The sequence below is a fragment of the Melopsittacus undulatus genome, chromosome 1 (assembly GCF_012275295.1).
Source record: "Melopsittacus undulatus isolate bMelUnd1 chromosome 1, bMelUnd1.mat.Z, whole genome shotgun sequence".
In the NCBI taxonomy this organism is placed as follows: domain Eukaryota; kingdom Metazoa; phylum Chordata; class Aves; order Psittaciformes; family Psittaculidae; genus Melopsittacus; species Melopsittacus undulatus.
This window is the reverse complement of record NC_047527.1, coordinates 153,014,841-153,028,009: the sequence shown is the minus strand read 5'-3', so window position 1 is coordinate 153,028,009 and position 13,169 is coordinate 153,014,841. Positions and strand designations below refer to the sequence as shown.

General features: G+C 39.8%; 1 protein-coding gene across 2 annotated transcripts in view; it reads right to left on the bottom strand.

The window, feature by feature from the left end:
* FBXL2 (F-box and leucine rich repeat protein 2) overlaps window positions 1–4,641 on the bottom strand; it is a 53,175-nt gene extending 48,534 nt beyond the window's left edge. Inside the window, exons 1-3 of one of the 2 annotated variants that reach the window (XM_034062247.1) lie at window positions 4,516–4,641; window positions 2,862–3,069; window positions 32–127 (exon numbers count right to left, since the gene is read on the bottom strand). The gene's annotated coding sequence lies outside the window, so the exon portion shown is untranslated. The remainder of the gene's footprint in view (window positions 1–31; window positions 128–2,861; window positions 3,070–4,515) is intronic. The other variant, XM_034062237.1, reaches the window with a different exon arrangement.
* Window positions 4,642–13,169: the final 8,528 nt, after the last annotated feature.

The following is a 13,169-nucleotide window of genomic DNA, read 5'->3' as shown; positions in this document are numbered from 1 at the left end:
ATGACAGAAGCAGTGACGGAATAGTACATACCCTTTACAAAGTGCAATAAAATCCTTTGCTCGTACACTGTGCTGCTGTGCTTTTTGCTCTTTCCTTTTTCATTTACAGACATTTGTACGCCACTCACTAAAAGATATAAATATGAACTCTTACAGATCTCTTGCAAAGATTTTTGTCTGAGCTTTCTATTCTGCAGTAAAGTATGGATATTTATCTGCATAAAAGTACCAGACAGATGGTTTTTACTGTTACACACATATTACTGGTAAAGTTTAGTAGACCTGCTTTGAGTTTAGATCAATTCTGCAGTTTGAAAATGAAGTTTGTTAAACCTGCTCTACACTGGACATTGTGTCTGGGAATTTTCTAATACTACTACTTTGCACCTGTGAAATAAACACATTTTAATGTAGTTAAGTTTTGGTCAAGTAAGCTGAGAATTATTGCATCTGTGTTGTCTTAGCAGGTAGAAATCTGAGTGGAGTTTCATTGGCTAAAAGCAGAAGAGAAGATAAACACTAGAATGGAGAATAAAAATGGTTGTGGTCAAATGTCTTGGCAGCATTTCTGCTTTCTCTAAACTTAGATTACACGCTGTTGCTTTAACTGAGCAGATATTTCATGCCTCTGCCACTTCCATTATCATCTATTTTCTTATCATGTATTTCTTAAATGTAAAAAATGTGCTTGATCCTTTGAAAAAGTAAACATTGTGAAACACTGGACTTTGATTTGACTTAAACACAGAGATTCTTCTCATCTGGCTCACCAACAAAAGGTTGGAACACAGTAGGGAACCTGGACAGAAATATCATAGGTATCTATTTTTTACAGCCTTCTGGTTCCTTTAGACTCATTGCTCATTTCAGTGATGGTTTCTTCCCAAATTATCGCTTTGAACCAGATGCCTGAGGCTTCTGATTTATTTGTATTCAGTTGCTTGAGTGTATAATTTTGGACACAGCTGAATTTAAGGCATCTAAATTAGCAGCTTAAATTAGGAGAACAGATTCCCTTAGTAATGACCTATGAGAAGTTAAGACTCTACCTGTTCCATATTGACTGCGTATGGAACCTGAAATTAGATGCCTCAAGATATAAACACAGTTATACGTACCAAGTGAAGCATAAATATTAATAAGGATGTTCTCTGGTGCTTAGTGTAAGATCTTAGGGAAAATGTTGATTTTCATGGACTCTTCAGAAGATACATTTCCACTGAACACCTCGGTGTACTTCTATCAGTGGCACAGTTAGCTCTCAAATGACTTAATGAAGCATTTTGTTCCCAAATGCCCAGGGACACTTCATGTTTCTAGTCTAAATCCCAGTAAACCAAAGCATGGAGACAGTATGGCACATGTTCAACAATATATGGCTGGACAGAGGCAGTGTTAGAACTAGAAAGCAGGAGTTACAGAACATGGTATACACTTGGAATGCAAATCATGGGTTACCTGAATGTCCTTCCAAAATTAAATGAATGTTTGCAGCCTAAACTCCAATCCTAATCCTACAGTCTCCCATTCTTAGGTAAAGTGCTTGCTACTTTGATTTCACTATTAGTGGTAGCAAGCACTGCTTTGGATAGCACGTGTTTGCAGATGAATCGCTAAGTTGCCTTCTATGGAATAAAAATGAGGACAATAATTTTGATGGAGGTTGAAACAACTGCTAAAACTATTACTAATGGTTGATTGGAAATGCTGTAACATATCCAGAAAAATGTGCAATAACATAGAAAAGCATGCAAAAACATGGCCAAGACCGTATTTCTAAAGAATTTCCATAATCTCTGCATTTTTATGTAGGAAATATATTTAAAATATGGAATACATGAGATCTAAAAACAACTATCAGTTTGGTTTGGTGACAAAACCATAATGACAACCCTTCAACTCCCTGTTGTAATAAGCACTTTAGTGAAGAGAATAATAGATTTTGAGTGAATCATACTTGTTTCAGATTGGATATAAGGGCAATATATGGATCCCTGCAGAACATGTTTTTGTGTCTTTTCATTATCAAACAAATAAAGGCACATCAGAAAAAAATCCCTAACTGTAACAGCTTCTTTCCTTGACAGTCACAGGACTAATCTCCACTGTAATTCTACTGACATCAATGAAATTAGTGCAAGAATTCATACTGTGAATTTCACTTAAGTTTTTTCCTTTTAATTATAACTTATATGGGAAACAGAAACAGCCAAGAAATTCCAAGGGATTTTTAGAAGCTATCAGGGAAATGCTGTTTGCTTTCATAGAGGTTATCCATTGCAATGCATACTACTTTGGTGCATGTAGTATGATGCTGTTTTAATTTTCTGGAGGACAAGCTCTTTGCAGGAAGGAAGATTTGCCAGAATTAAAAGTATACACGCAGTGTACCGCAAATAGAGCAAGTCTTTCAGAGGTACAGAATGAGACAATTACTTTAATTAGTCTAGGTGCAAGATCCCTATTTCACTAAGTCCATTGGAAAGACAACATTGACATCAGTGGGTCAAGCTTTGGCATGGTTTAAGATTTCCTCAGGAGTCCATGAACACTCAGTACTAAGCAATATAAAAGCTTGTACCTTGCGAATAGGGAGGCCCTGATGTCTGAAATAGCTGCTCTTGGTCCCATCACTTGGGCCATATGATCTCCTGTGACTGTAAGACTGAAGTCCTCAGGTTATTCTTTGAAGAGCCTGAACATCACCTGCCACAAGGGGAAGCAGATTTACAAGTGGCATCCATGGACAACATGGATGTTGGGTGTCAGGTCTCACATTCTCACAGCTAGTCAATTCAAGTGTAACATCTCCTTTCTTATGTTAATGTATTACTTAAGATCACTCACTGGAGGTGCCTTACCTCTTACATAGTTCATCTACAGGAATATTACCAGCTCTTGTGTATTTTCCTGCCCATGGCAGGAGGACTGGAACTAGATGATCTTCAAAGTCCCTTCCAACCCAAGCCATTCTATGATTTGATGATTTTCTGCATCCATTGTGTATGTCTTCTGCAGCAGGATGAGCTTACATGTTTTCTCTCCCTGTCAGTCACAGTCTGGCTAACACTGTAGGCAGAAAACAGTCAGGAAATGAGCAGGCTTAGGATCTCTGAAACTATTGGGAGAAAAGTCAGAGTTTGGAGGCGAGTGAGGATGGATGAGAAACAAATGTTACACAGAGGAGTGGTGACAGCTGGATGAAGCAAGTTTCAAGCAGAAAGAGTTATTGTTTAAAGTGTGACATTGATGCTAAGCTATTACTACCAATAATATATACTGTGACTTTATGTAGAGGTTATCTATGTTTCTATTCTGTTCTGAGAAAAAGATTCAATCCTGAAGTGATGGCAAACAAGCTAATCTTATGCAAGGAAGGTAGATAACGCTTTTTACATGCCAATTAAATCACTTTGCTTGCAGATACTCCTTTTATAATGTTCTGCAGCATTACCCCTTGCTGATGTTTTTTCTCCTATTTTACATGCTTGCACTGAGGTTATCCATGGTCATCCCACTGGTGTATTCCTGGCATTCACTGACTACTGCAGCACTATGGGGTTGATGTATGGATTAGGGAGATAGGATGCTGGAAATAAAAACATCAAATAGAAATAGCAGAAGCCTCTACATTTCTCAACAGTCAGGAAGGTAGCCATGATTTTAGGCTAGCCTTAAAATCTTTCAGACTGCAACCCAGAATTCATCTGAGTGCAGAATGTCAGAAAGGGTTAAACCCAACACAAAAGAGGGAACTGAAGCTGCCTTTTCCAGAAGATGTTTTTCTGGACAGTACACATAATGATTTAGAATTACAGAACCACAGAATAATTCAGCTTGGAGGGGATCTCAGGCAGTCATCCTGGCTGACTTGCTGTTCAGAGTAAAACTGGCTCTGAGATTGGAGCAGGTGGCTCAGGGCTTTAGCCAGTTTGAGCTTAAAAACCTCCAGGATGGAGATGGCACAGTCTTTCTGGGCAACACATTCCACTGCCTGATTATCCAAATAGAGGATAAAGAGAAAAACTGTAATGAATGGAGGCAAGCTCCTTGCTCAGTGAGGCCAGATGGAGGCAGTGACTTAATTTCCCTCAGCAGTCACTTTGCTCCCATCATTTGCTCTTGCTCAGCTGAGGAAAAGTCAGAGAAATCTTAATTTCACACCCTCATGGAATCTGAAATTGCTACTGAATAAACGTTACCAGCTCTGGTTGTTTTACCAATCTCTACTTCTGTAGATATATTTTTGTCTTCACTTGGATTTTTACCCTTTCTAGATGAAAATGACACTTGACAGCAAGAATGACCATTGCACGCTACAGAAATGAACCAGGAAATTATGTTGAGAAGCAAGACATTTGTGTGAGCATATCTGTAGGGAATAAGGCTTCATGTGGGTGGAATGTGCCTATTGTAAAGGTAACATTGGGGGTTTGAAAGACACAGATAAGCGAAACCAACATACTTGTTTGCACTGTTTAGAGAGGCATTTTCAACACGGAGTGGTAAACCAACCTCATTTCAAAGCAATCCAGTTCTCCAGGCGCTGTGTAGATCAGCAGGAAATTAAAGCCCATACTCAGAGGAAGGCCAGAAGAGAAACTAGTACAGTTTGATGGACAACAAAGCAACACAGCACAGGACTAGGGTCATGACAGGAGGTGACGATGGAGGAAAAGCTGGAAGAAAGTCAATGTAATTAAAGATCACAGAAAGAAAAGCAGTGCAGTTGCCTTTAGATCCCATATAAAAATTTTCCACCTCCTAAAACCCTATTTTTCAGTAATATTGCATTTAAAACAGTAAATTACTGGGGTGATAAAATACTTTTTCCTTTATTCAAGTTATTTCCTGACAAAAATGAGTCATTTTCTGTCAATTTTGTAGTAACCAAAGAGTAAGTCAGCTCCGGACTAGCACTTAACCTTGTCTGATGTCAGGTTGTGTCACAATTCAGCTCAAAACAAGCGTGGTCAGAATCAGATGTAACTGTAATATATTTAATTGAATTTCACCAATTTAGGTGGACACAATTTGGAATAATGTATTGGCATTACAGCAGCTGTTTAATTGCAGTGTTGTTAAATTCTGTAGTCATTCAGTGTGCCACAGCTTTATACCACACATTCATATTCTCAGAGATACCATTAAATTTAACAGTTAATTTCCCTGCAGTTTGAAATAGTTCAGACAGTCCAAACTTCTGCTACAAATTACACATGGAATTACCTGAACTTGTCATTCAAAAGCCTCTTTAAACACCTACAAACCCAACAGTTGTATCCAATCTGTGCCCGGTCTGGGGGCACATGTATTTGCCCACAAGATTGAGTGGTAGCACCTGTAAATGAACATTTACATTGGAAGTTTTAAAACAGGAGAAATTGCAAAGATGTTGAGACCTCTCAAGTCTGGAAACAAGGCTGGTAGGTAGCTGAGTAAGTACTGACATGTGAGTCAACCCTCTGGCTCCTCCTGCATGTTTGGTTTTTGGTTTATCATTGGTGTTCAATAGCCGTGAATTGTAGTTAATTCCAAACTGCAACCAAACATCCATGCACACAGAGTTTATTTTGCAGTGGTAAATAAATAAGGTGAGCAGCTACTTCACACTGGTAATTGTGTGGCACAGTAAGCCTAGGAAGAGAAAATGTTAACTTCCTAGCACCAGTATTTGCTTTCTCTCTTTCATTCTTTCTAATCTCCCAAATGGGTTTTTTAATGACACAGCTTACGTGCATGTAGGGCTTTTCATCCAGAACAATGCCAAAGTGCCATACAGCCTCCGTATTGTATTACTGAAGCTTCATAACAAATGCATTTTTCTGTATTAGCACTGTGTAGGAAAAAAAAGGACCCTGTTTACATGACAAAATACATCAAGAAGATGAAAGAATGCATATTCACATATAACCTATTAGATTGAGATGGAAGATTAAGGTAGAACCTTCAATATTGCCTGTATCAATTTTCCTTTAATAGTTAAAGTATTTTAATGGCATATTAGTTAAGGTTTCATGATCTGTAGAATAATCAGTAGATATTCCAGGTGTCTTTATGTTATGGGAGAGAATGAAGCAGGAAACATGAAATGTACTATAAGAAAACCTGAAAAATGTATTTCTGAATTGAATCTCAGCACATAAACAGGTTTCATTCCCATTTCACTTGTTTTTTGATAAATAAATGTCTACAAATCTCCTCCTTGTTCTTTAACAGGGGGAAAAAATAAGAGATTTTTCTCAATTGTTTTGCAAGTGTCTATTACTGAATCCTATTTGGTTTGCATTTAACATCCAAAACATGCAGTAACAGGTATTTTGCAGTATTTTAAAAGCATATGGGTTTACATATAGGTAAGGCTTGCATTTTAGATGTTACCTATATTTTCTCATGATTAGTTATGAACTTTGCCCTCAATAAGTCCTCTGGGACATAACCCAGCTGAACTTTGCAGCTATTTATTGTATCAAGGGGGGTTAAATAACAATTCTGTGTCATAGTCCCTCAGTTTGAGGGAGTTTCAGCTCTAACTTTGACCTTACCATTTCAGAAAGGTCTAAGCTAGGTTGATTACCCATCTCCATAATTACAGTATTAAAAATGCAACTCTATATTCTTGTAATTATGTGAAACTCTTCCTCCTCTGCCTGAATCTTAAATAGCAGAGCTTTTCGTAGGAACTTTGCTTTGGTAAGAATCACTGAATAGACTTACCTTTCCCAAAACTGGGGACCTTGAAGTGTCTCTGCACCTTCTGTTTCAGCATACAACAAAAATGGTGCATGTTTTATCTCAGTTTCGTCTGAGCTCGGTGCCTGTGCATCACATCTAATAGTTCTTGCATACCTCTTGTGTCCCTCCGTGCACCATTGTGTGCCCGTGTGCATCAGTCATTGCACAAATAACACATTTCCACATGCTCACTGAGAAACACCATAGATTTAAACAGGATCTTTACAACAGCCCTACCGTGCTGGAATGAATTTTCCCAGCAATGTGCATTGCTAGGCAAAACTCTGCACTCCTTATCCATAGTGGTAGCTCTACTGACACAAATACAAGGTCAGGCATTCAGCATTGTTTCCTCCTCCCCCATGAGCAGGAGCAGTCAGTGGTATACAATTAAATTCCCTGTCACAAATGTGACAGAAATGGACCTCCTGTAACAATCTGTGCCTTGTGGTTTTGGTTATTTGCTCTAAATCCTCTAGACCTCTGCAAGGGTAAGAAGGTGCTCTACCAGGACACAATGGCAGCCATCACCACCATCCTGCTTTGTGGTTTGCCTGGAAATTGCCTGCAGTTTAGAAAAGCTTTCCTTTTAATTTAGTGCATATGTGAAATAAATTATACTATGGAATGGTGCTGTCAAATATTTATTTAGTATCTCGGTACTTGGGACTCACTTGCCAATCAGATAAAATTAGTTTTGAATACTTTGATACTGACATCATTTTCCTAACTTACAAATTCACTCTCAGACACAGAAGTAACGAATGTTTGCATTGGCCTGCTGTGAATAGCAGCGATGTTTAGGAATTTTAATGTACAGTTTAGTGTTTTCCTACTGTCACTATGGATCAGTGCTTAATTTTAGCTAGAGACAGCTTTGTCCTTAAACTACTTCTTGTGTTTTCCTATTTTCTAATTCAACCTGAGTGTTAACGTTGGCTCCTTTTAGATGATTTGCATAGAGTTTCAAAGGCATAGGATTTCCCAGGACATTACTAAGCAGCACCAGTGGCTGCAAAGCCAAGTGTATATTGCTGGGTCAACAAGATTGGCTTTTAACAATCAAACAGAAAACATAATTGAGAATAATGACTAGTATTTGGAGAAATGTTTTACTGTATGTGTTACTGTGCCAACATCTGTCTACATAATCCTGATTATTATCTCTCATTAAAATAGCATATGAACTTGTGAAGCTTATGAAAATAAGGGCTGCTCTAAAACGTGCTGAAGACAGTGAGACTCGTTTAAAAATAGCTTTTCTTCTCTGATACTTGCTTCATACAGTATGATAAGAAGTTGTGTTGTGCTTTCAGCACTTAGCTGAAAAATTTGTACATGGTTAAGTTAACCATGTAGTATACAGAAGCAGCATCTTACCTGGGTTCACTTGGCATTGGTAGAGGTTGATCAAAATCCAATAACTAAGCACAGACAAAAATATGGTTTTGCTGAATTTGCTTGCTGACAGGTAGTAAATCCAAAAAGCATATAGAATCATAGAATCATAGAATAGTTAGGGTTGGAAAGGACCTTAAGATCATCCAGTTCCAACCCCCCTGCCATGGGTAGGGCCACCTCACATAAGACCATGTCACCCAGGGCTCTGTCCAACCTGGCCTTGAATACCACCAGGGATGGAGCATTCACAACTTCCCTGGGCAACCCATTCCAGTGCCTCACCACCCTAACAGTAAAGAATTTCTTCCTTATATCCAATCTAAACTTCCCCTGTGTAAGTTTTAAGCCATTACCCCTTGTCCTTTCATTACAGTCCCTAATGAACAGTCCCTCCCCAGCATCCCTATAGGCCTCCTTCAAATACTGGAAGGCTGCTATGAGGTCTCCACGCAGCTTCTCTTCTCCAGGCTGAACAGCCCCAACTTTCTCAGCCTGTCTCCATACAGGAGGTGCTCCAGTCCCTGATCATCCTCGTGGCCTCCTCTGGACTTGTTCCAACAGTTCCATGTCCTTTTTATGTTGAGGACACCAGAACTGCACACAGTGCTCCAAGTGAGGTCTCACGAGAGCAGAGTAGAGGGGCAGGATCACCTCCTTCGACCTGCTGGTCACGCTCCTTTTGATGAAGCCCAGAATATGGTTGGTTTCTGTGCTCAAGTGCACATTGCAGTCGGCTCGTGTTCATTTTCTCATTGACCTTAAAGTCTTGTCTGTGTGGCTGCCTTACTGATGCCTACATCACTAGTGAGAGATTACCAGAGTTCTTGGGAGCAATGGTGAGAACGTTGCTGAAGCCATTAGTGGCCAACAGTAGAAACACAGAAAGGTGAGAATGCCTCTGTGTGTCTGTCAGGAGAAAAGAAATTGCTCTGTATGTATGCTGACTGCCAAGGGTAAAACTTGAAGAATTAGGTTTGTTGGGCAGTTAGAGGTGAAAAATGTTACTTTCTTAAGCATTGTAATATTATAGGAAGTGGCATCACAAAACTGTAACTCTAGTGGCTGTTTTACTCTTCATTGCTTAAAAGCCAAGACTGTGCTTTGATGAGGACTGCTTCTGTTTCACTGAGCCACACAAGCTTTTTACTAGAAGTTATAATGGAAACAGCAATCGGATATAATCATATACAGTCTAAACTGGTAATATCAAGTCCTGCTTCTGTGAGACCATTTACATCTGCAGTCATATAGAACAGCCTGCTAGGTGATTATCCAAGAACATAGTGAGCTCAGGCTGAAGAAACCCCAAAGGGTACTTCTGTACTCAGAATCCCTCAGTCATAACTAAGTATGCAGCTTCTCTATTTTTCACATCATGTTATGCACAACCAGCCCATACAGAGTATCACTTCCACCATTTACAGTGAAGAAGGCCAAGAAAACAAGGCTGAGGAACTGAGGATCTGAAATTGTGGTGTGTGGATGGACAGCAGAGCTTTTTCTTGTGGTTCATTGAATAAAACATTTTAGAACTATAATGTGTTAGATTAAGCCACTGGTACTGGAAAGGAATGGGGTCTGCAAGTAGATATTTTCATTACAAAGTGGTCTACTGACTGAAAAGCTGGAGCACCATCAGAGTTCAACTAATTGAGCCAGACAGCTTGTTAGACTGTCTTATAAAAGCTGGATGTCTGGCTAGATAGCTTTTGGCACTTTGAAGAATGGAAAGTCAGATTTATGAACTGGACACATGAGCATTACAGTCAGGAATTTTTCAAACAGTTTGGCTGTATCTGAGACCCTCTCACTTTAAAAGATGCTGCTTCAAAAGCCAGCTTCTGCCAGCTCCTAAATGCACCATTCAGCCTCATACTGTCGCTGATTTTAAGCACCTTACCTTCCTGTGCATTTCACCTAAAGAGACATGGTAAGTTTAGGGTCCGTTTTATCCCTATTTACCCAGTAATAGGAAAGCTTCAAAATGACAAGAAGGTTCAGGAGGTGTGCCTGCACATAGAGGAAGAACAGGGTGATGTTAACATGCAGAAGAGCTTGATGCACTTCTGGAAAGGTGAACCTGAATCTGTGTTCTCCTAGTATTGCTGAGGCTTCAGAAACATCCAGCTTCCTCACTACATACATATGTTCATAGTGGGCATGCATTGCTATGATACACCCATAAATCTCTCGTGTTAGGCTCAGTTTGGACAGGGATTGCTGAATCCTTTCCATGGCTTACTCTCAGGAATTAAGCCCTAACTCACCGTGTCCTGAACTACACTGTTGATTAGTCTCCATATCCTCGCCACCAGCAAACAGCCAACAGCAGCACTGCCAAGGTTTCTGCACTTGTTTCTGTCTCTTCTGTGTTGAACGTCATTCCAGTTCAGATCCATCAAAATATCCAGTGCAGACACTGAAACACTGTGGGCAGAAGAATACACAAATCAGGGTTTCTTGGAAAAACCCAGTCTCTGTAATTGTAAATAGCTGGTTTTCTTCATTGTATGCTATTTCCTGTATGGATTTCACTGTTTCTGATTTCTGAGCTTTAGATCAGCTTAGAGTGGAATGGATGGATTCATGCCTGAAAATGATTGAAAAATTAGGTAGAAGCTGCACAGAGAGGAGCACTTTGTGTGTTTTCCAGCATGTTAATAAGACAAAAAATACCATGACACCTACTAGCAGGGTGCCAGACACCTTAGCTGCACAAACAGAAGGAAACAACTAAGAACAGGCAACACTTGCAACCTGTGTTATTTTTTGATGCCGCTGCTCCCTCTCCTTACAAAACAAAATAGAAGATGAGAGTTAAACACTTTTTGTACATCACAATTTGGAGAAGTTTCTCATTTAAGCTAGGCCATATCTGAGGCATTGTTAGGGCTGTTAAAAGTGAATCAAAGCAAATTGGAGGAAACCAAATCCCCTCCAGACCCAGGAGGAAGATGGTGTTTTGGCTTAGCATGTGCCCTTCTCACCCTCAGGAACCTGAGAACCAATCATGTTCACCACTTACCTGCACTGTCACAGTACCACTCATGTTTGTCATCATTTGCTATTTGTGGCCACACAAGGACATGTGCCCTAGAAAGGAGGCAGAAGAGCATGTGGGTTTCGGAGCAGAAATCAGCACCCATCCTCATTTAGGAATTGAGAAGGGAGGAAGCACAGCATTCCCAAAACACCTCTATTCCTTGTTTCAGTCACTGCTGCTTCTTTTCACAGTTTTCAGGGTGCACACTGCTGGTTTGCTGGTGATAGGTTTCAATGGTGAGTCTTCAGAAATCCTGCACTAATAAACAGGTAAGAGTAGAAGAGGAAGCAAATGTATGGAGTAAACTCAGACTGAGTTTTGGCAAATCCTACACTTGATCTGTGTTGCAGTGTTGCCAGTGCTAAGTGTTCCAAACTCATATGTGATGAGGGTGGCTTAAAAATAATCAATTTGGAGTTCCTTTTTATTTGCCTTCTGGCTTAAAAAGAATCAATCTGAGGTTCCTTTTATTTGCCTTTGGTTTCCGAGCCTTCAGGGTATGCTCAGATAATGTTTTCTCAGAAACCACGTGTGTTAGAAAGCTGCTTTCTCTTTTCCAACTAAAAATTGCTATTTCTCAAGTCAAGCCCCAGCCCTATGCTAAGGCTTCACGTACCAAACAGCATCAGATGTGCAATAACTCAGTAGAGTCACAACCCTTCATCTTGTTCCCTTCATCTTTGGTTTTACTTTTTGTAGGTCAGGGTGGAATGACAGAAGTAAGAAAGTGAACAAATTAATATGAATAAAAACGTGAGAAGTTTTTAGTTAGGAGTTAGGGTAGGAGGGATAGCAATATATGAAATAGAAAACAAAGGAAAACAAGGGTGGAAAGAGAGATGAAGTAGGAGGCTGGCAGTGTTCACAGACATAGCAAAAGAGAGAAAGCAAAGCAAACAAAGAGGAAACCTCATCCTGCCTGTACCTACCCTTTTAGTACAGCAGCTGCTCTGGGGCTCTGGAAGCTATCAGCACCATAAATAGCTCTGTATCTGTAATGAATGATTTGAAGCTGTGCCAGTATTTAACCAAGGATTAGCCCTGCCTAGGCAAATGGTCAGCAGCACATGGACCTTTGGAGACTAGGTGTTCTCAAGCTTTGGAATGCTGCATGCTCATGATGTTCTGCATATATGTGTCTTCTGGAGGGCCAAGTTAACTTGAAATTCAGAGATCTTTGAGTGTTGGGTTGGAGGAACACTCTTTAAGTTCTTAGGTCTGAAATGAAACCTGAAAAAGTTGTTTCCTTTAGCAGGTATGTATCTCTGCTGAGGACTGTCACTGTCTGCTCTTCTATAGCCTGGCTATATGTGGTGTCTGACTTTCAGAAGGCTTGAAGGAACAGTTCAGCAAAACACACTGAATTCTGGCTATTTCTTCAAAGTAGAAAGTTCTCATTTTTAGAATTTCTTCCAATTTCATCCCTCTGTATATTTTTTCTAGTGTGTCTCTTGTGGCATTCCTATCCCCATCATTTGATGTAGAATGGTCTTTTCCTTCTTCTCTCTTTTATTAGACTTTTAGATGTTTCTGTCTCTGCCCCCAAAACCCAAGTTTTCCTACTTAATGTACATTGAACTTCCTCCCATCTCCTTTCAGATCTGTCAGTGAATTTGCAAGATTTCTGGCTATAACATTCATCTACTCTTTCTTACAGCTTGTGAAATAGATGCATCATGTTTAGTACCCTGTTTAGCCACTCTGTGCATCCTGTGTCCCTATGGAACAAAGAGCGTTAGTAAGTTCTGTACATGGTTCAGGAGGCTGGATTTACCTCTGCTATACTTAGTTGGTGAGCCATATTTAATCTAGGGTAAACAACAGGAATTTTTATCCCCCAGATTTCAAATGCAAAGCCCAAAATAAAAGGTTTCTTATACACTCTACCTGGATGGAAGGATTCTCACTGAGGGCTGAACAAGAAACCAGAGAAGTCTAAGGAGACCCATAGAAACAGCAATATTGTGACTTGGATGGAAAGCCAAGAATG